Source organism: Hemibagrus wyckioides, linkage group LG20, assembly GCF_019097595.1.
Source record: "Hemibagrus wyckioides isolate EC202008001 linkage group LG20, SWU_Hwy_1.0, whole genome shotgun sequence".
In the NCBI taxonomy this organism is placed as follows: Eukaryota; Metazoa; Chordata; class Actinopteri; order Siluriformes; family Bagridae; genus Hemibagrus; species Hemibagrus wyckioides.
Genome location: NC_080729.1, coordinates 21,127,329 through 21,133,809, shown reverse-complemented (window position 1 = coordinate 21,133,809; position 6,481 = coordinate 21,127,329).

Sequence of the window (6,481 nt, the reverse complement as noted above, 5' to 3'; positions counted from 1 at the left end):
GTTGTAGGCACTGTGTAGATCGAGTTTAGTGAATACTTTGGCCCCTTGTAGCTGTTCGAGGGTGGCTGGAACTAAGGGGAGAGGATATGGGTAAGGCACTGTGATAGCGTTCAAACCGCGATAGTCAATGCATGGCCGGAGCCCTCCATCCTTCTTTTCCACAAAGAAGAAGCCTGCCACTGCCGGAGATGTAGAGGGCCATATATAACCTGCTGCAAGGGCCTCTTTGATGTAGTCCTCCATAGCCTTTTTTTCCGGGATGGGAACAGGGTAAACTCAGTTCTTGGGTGGTACGGCGTTGGGGAGGAGTTCTATGGTGCAATCCCATGGTCTGTGTGGAGGGAGCCTGGTTCGCACCTCCCGTAGGTCGTAGTATTCAGGAGGGAGTGAAGTAGGACTGGACGAAGCTGGGCTTTCTATAGAAGTAGCGAGGCATGGACGAGGAGTATGATTCAAAAAACAGTTCTTTATGCAGAAAGGGGCCCATCTTCGGAGGTCACCATCCTTCCAGGATATGTCTGGGTCGTGAAGTTGCAGCCAGGGAAGGCCCAGCACTATGGGGTTGGACGGGGAAGAGATGACAAAGAAAGATAAACGTTCATGATGGAATAATCCGAGTTGGAGGTCAATGGGTTGTGTTTGCTGAGAAATGAGACCCCCTCCAATGGGCTGATCGTTGATGGTGGTCACTCTGAGCGGGGGTATGCATGGGACTGTGGGGATGTGAAGATCGCGCACCAGAGTCTCGTCCATGAGGTTGACCGCCAAGCCCGAGTCAATTAATGCTGTGACAAAAAACTGAGAATGAGCAAAGAGGAGATATGCCGGAAGAGAAACTTTGGATAAGCGTACTATGGTTTCTACCTGTGACGTAGATGGTTTTTCAGGACATCGGAGCACTCTGTGACCGGGTTTCCCACAGTAGAAGCAGAGGTTGAGTTTAGTACGCCGTTCACGCTCCTCTGCTGTAACTCGAGCCCTTCCCAGTTGCATGGGTTCAGAATAATCCTCTGTGTATGGTTGCACTTCCATTTTATAACGCGGCGGGGGCGTGAGGTGGTGGCTGTAGGTCGGTGTTGGCGGCGCAGGTTATCCAGACGGATGGCTGTGGAAATGTATTGAGACAACATGACGTTGGTGTCGTGGCATGCCATTTCTGCTTGTAAATCCGGGTTGAGCCCCTCGAGGAAAACCGCCATGAGAGCAGTAGCATTCCATCCCGACTGAGCTGCCAACGTGCGGAATTTTATAGCATAATCCGCGGCTGTGTCCACCCCCTGGCGTAATTCCAGCAGCTGAACGGAAACATCCTTGCCTCCCGCTGGGTATTCAAACACTTCCTTAATTAAATTAGCGAAATAATCCGCGGACGATTTAACTTGGGGGTTGGAGTCCCAAACTGCTGCTGCCCAATCTAGCGCTCTACCGGTTAGCAGGGATAATATGAACGCGCACCTGGTTCTCTCGTCGCGGTATGCCTCAGGTTGGTGAGAGAAATAGTTATCGCACTGACGAAGGAAACCCCGGCAGCGATCGGCGGATCCGTCGAACTTCTCTGATAGAGCAAAACGAGGAAGTTCGCTGCGAACGTTGTACGCTGGCGCCGCGGCTGCCGCTTGATCCGGTGGCTGTTGCTGGAGCTGTTGGTTAGCGGCTTTCAGTGCATCGACCTCCGCCTGATAAGCTTGAATGAGGACTTGCTGTCGCCATAGCGCCGCTTGCATATCTGCTGGACTCATCTCTGGCGAAGCGTTCTGTAACGTCTCGTCAGACGTAGGAGCATTAGAATCCATTCGCAGATAATATAAAGGGCCGAAGGCTAAGATCTTGGTCGAGGTCACGGAGAAACAGGGTCAAAACCAGAAAGCTACGTAGAAAAATCAAAACCAAAACACTAGTCCAGAAATCGAAGTCAGAAGAAAACGAGCAGGGTCATACACGAGGAAACTAGATAGTGACTAAATCAAGGCTTGGCTAGTAACACTAAGGAAACAATGCTTCGCGATGTGACTGAGATAGAGTGCTGCTTATATACGTGACTGAACCGGAAGTGGGCAGAAACAGTTAATATTCGGGCGATGGCTCCCTCTGGTGTTCAGGCCTCGTGACACTGGGACACAGTGAAGAAAATGGCCGATTGTTTCACTAGATAAGAACCTTCTTCCTGGGCTGGGATTGTTTAGAGCTCTTTGAAGCTGCATTTAAACTGTATTTTGGAAGGTCAAGTAAGTGGAAGGCACCGCTGAAGTCCACTATATGGAGAAAAATTCTAAAATGTGGTTTTTATAAAACATCATTTCTTTATGACTGAAGAAAAAAAGACATGAAGATTTTGGATGACCAGGGGGTGAGTCAATGCAGATGATTTATTGCTCTATGTATCTGATCCTGTATCGGCTCTGCCCGGTATCTTATCCACTCTTGATACATTCAGCTCCTTTTCTGGATATAAATTAAATTTTCAGAAGAGAGAATGTTATCCAATCAACACAATTGCTTTGGAACTTAAGCACCTGGCCTTCAAAAGCTCTCCCGATGGATTTAGGTACCTTGGTATTAATGTGACACGTACATTCTCATTCCCAAACTTTACTCCACCTAGAACTAAAATGAAGTCTGATCTTCAGAGATGGAATAGTCTGCCTTTGTCTCTGATTGGGAAGATTAATGCTATTAAAATGAATGTTCTGCCTAAATTCCTCTTTTTATTTCTAACAATCCCATTGTTCTTACCTAAGCACTTCTTTGACTCATTAGATAAACTGATTAATTCTTATGTTTGGTCTGGTCCCATGGTGCGTAAATCATTACTTAAGAGATGGAAGTCCAGCGGTGGTCTGACATGACCAGAGTCTCAGTATTATTACTGGACAGCACACATTCATAAGATACAGTTCGAAGCCCAGTCATGTTCTTCCTCATCCTCTATATCTGCTCTTAAATATTCTTCTCTTCCAATTAAAATTTCTTTGTATGTTAAAAATTCTGTTGTATATAACACTTTAAAAATCTGCTATCAATTTAGGAAATGTTTCAAGTTTGTAAAAGCTTCTCCTTTAGGTCCGGAATGGTGGGATAGTGGTGTGAGTGGTTTATGTCGTGTCTCGTGCTCGGCTCACACTTGTTCAGTTTAAGGTCATTTACAGGGTACATACCCAGATGTTTAGGACAAATGTGACAGATGCTCTGACTCACAATTTCACCCGAGTCACATGTTTTTTTTCTGTCCACAACTATTTAATTTTAGGTCAGTTTATTTCAGTACAGTGTCCACTACACTGGGAGTACATTTGCAACCCTGCCTACTGATTGCAATTTTTGTAATTTCAACTCTATGCAGAAGGAGTTATGAGTTTCACATCACTGTTGTCCAGACGTCGCCTTCTTCTTCAGTGGTGTTTGTTTGTTCTCCTTACTTTTTTTTTAATTGTCAGATTATTGTTATTGTTGTTTTTATTGTTATTATTTTATTTTACTCCTTTTTCATGTAAAACCAAAATGGGATTCTGTAATGTTAATCATTGAGATTCAAGATTCAGGAGGTTTATTGTCATATGCAGAGTGAAAACAGTTGGTTTAGACCATACAATGAAATTCTTACTTTGTACATCTCCCTTACCACAAGAATAAAAATAATAGAATATATGAAAAATCCAATATAAAAATAAATATAAGGATATAGTATATACAGATTAGACATAAGTAAGGTGCTCAGTGTGTTGTGTGGCAGCAGTCAGTGGGGTGTGAGGTAGTGGTGTTAAGTGTTGTTCAGGAGTCTGATGGTTTGTGAATAGAAGCTGTTTGTGAGTCTTTTTGTTGACTTGATCTCACTCCTGTAGCATCTCCCAGATAGCAGAAGTGTAAAGAGGTTGTGTAGTGGGTGTGTATTGTCACTGATAATGTTTTGGGCCCTCCTGATGACCCTGGTGTTGTAAATGTCCTGGAGTGATGGGATGGCCGCTCCACAGAGGAACTGTGCAGTTTTATGACACGCTGGAGACCTTTCCTGTCCTGAACAGTGCAGCTTCCATTGCTGAGGATCTCTGTTGACATGCCAAATTTCCTCAGCCTTCTTAAAAAGTACAGTCGCTGCTGGGATCTTCTCAGGATCTGTTGAGTGTTGTGAGACCAAGGAATTTTAAGGTTTTCACCCTCTCTACCTCTGTCTCACCGATGTAGATTGGAGTGTGCTGCTCCAGTGGAGCAGTGGTTACAAAGAGATCTTTCTTTAAGAGGTAGAGTTCTTCTCTCTAAAGCAGAAGGTCTTTCAACACTTACTTATGCAGCTGAGTCTGTCCCTCTAGACCCCAAACTTGGCAAAGTCATCGACCAGCTACTTTTCCATTTTTTTATGAAAGCGATCAGTTCATTATATTCAAAAGTCTGTTCTAATGAACACACTTGAAAAAGGAGGTCTCAACTTCTTATACTTTAGTACTCTAAGTTGCCTCAGAACAATAGTTTACAAATCATTTCCTCACCCCCTCATCATTCAAGATGTTCCTGTCATTCTTTCTTCGGTCATAAAGAAATGATGTTTGGTTAAAGCCACATTTCAGGATTTTTCTCCATATAGTGGACTTCAACGTTCCTCTGAGTCTGACCTTCCAGAATGCAGTTTAAATGCAGCTTCAGGGAGCTCTAAACCTCCATCCTCACTCAGGATTTTATTAAAGGAAATTTGTGAGCAGTCACATTATTTCCAAGCGACATAATCTTTTATTCAAGATCCAAAGAACTTTATTAATTCCAGGAGGAAACTGCTTAAATGTTTAAGGTCCGATACAAAGTAGGGTCTACAGTGAGGGCTGGTTACGGTGCGGTCAGCTTATGGTATGGACAAAACAAAAGGTTTAAACAAAAGAACTGGATGTGGAAGTCATTTTAAACATAAAACATCCGCTTGGAAATAACATGCTTCCTCGAAAAATTCCTTTAATAAAACTAAAACATTAATTTTCGAGTTATTCTCGAGTTATTTTGTAAAATATCTCCCAGCGTCACTGAGGACACTCTTTTAATTTACCTTAATTTACCTGTGCAGGTTGTGTGTGTGAGCCTGCAGGAAACACCATCAATGCAACACGACTGCTGATAATCAAGAACAAAGACCTGAAGGATCTCAGCGTGATGGAGGAACCAAGAGGTGCGTTATTATTAAGTAATGAGTGTGTATAAGTGTGTAATGAGTTGTATATGGGGGTGTGTGTGATGAGTGTGTGTGATGAGTGTGTGTGAGTTTATTTTTTTCCACAAAATGCCTCTGATAGAAACCTGTGTTAATAATACAGTGTTTGTGTGTGTTTGTGTGTGTGTGTGTATTTGTTTGTTTGTGTGTGTGTTTGTTTGTTTGTGTTTGTGTGTGTTTGTGTGTGTTTGTGTGTGTGTTTGTGTGTATTTGTTTGTGTGTGTGTGTTTGTGTGTGTGTGTGTATTTGTTTGTTTGTGTGTGTGTGTGTTTGTGTGTGTGTGTGTGTGTCTTCTCCAGAAGTGCCTGTGTTATCTGTTGTGATTCCTCTTGTTGGAGCTTCGGTCTTCATCAGTCTTCTTCTCCTCAGCTTATCAGTGATTAATAAACAAGGTGAGTTACAGCAGGATCTCAGACTCCGCCCCCTCTATTGTCTAGCTATGCACTAAACCCCTCCCACCTTAACTCTCCCTAGCCTATAAGCTCCACCTCCTTAGCCATATCTGCTTTGCTCCACCCCCTCAGCTCTCTATTCTCTATTCATACACTGACCCAGCCCCTTTGGTATATGTCTATCTGTCTGACCCCGCCCACTCAGCCCCACCCACTCATGAGCAAGGTGGCATTCTTTTTCAGTATGCTACTGTGATAAATATTGGCATTGAACTACAAGTTTTATAAGTTCTCTATGACTTTATGTACAGTTTGTGTTCAGAGTTACTGCAAGTTATTACATTAACCTTTCTCCTTCTCTCCTCTCGTCTTCTGTGTTTCCAGGATCTCAGGTTGGAGGTGAGGACGATGTGTCCATGTGTTAAAATAGTTATTCAGATTATTTATATTTCAAGGAAATTGTTGTTTGTGCTCTTAAAAATGACTAAAGATATGCACATGCATAAATCATGAAAGTTTTATTTCTTTATTTATAAATTTATTTCTACATTTCAGATTCATAAATGTACATTGTTAAGTAATAACTCCTTGTTTTATTTATTTTAAAAGGTGAAACTCGACTCAAATCTAAAAACAAAACGCTGGTTAAAACTATAAAAAGATAAAGAAGAACTTTAAAAAGATAAAAAGAAACTATTAAGATCTGTCTAATATTCCATTGTTAAAGATTACACATGACTAGTAGATGATCGGCGTTCTGTGTGATTCAGGGCGCCCTCTGGTGGCCAGACAGGAGAACTTTATGATTATGATGATATCTGTACTAAATAAATACACACAACTCATTACAATATATACAAATACTTTCCTTTCTTTATTTTTTAGGTGTTTTAGGCTCTCT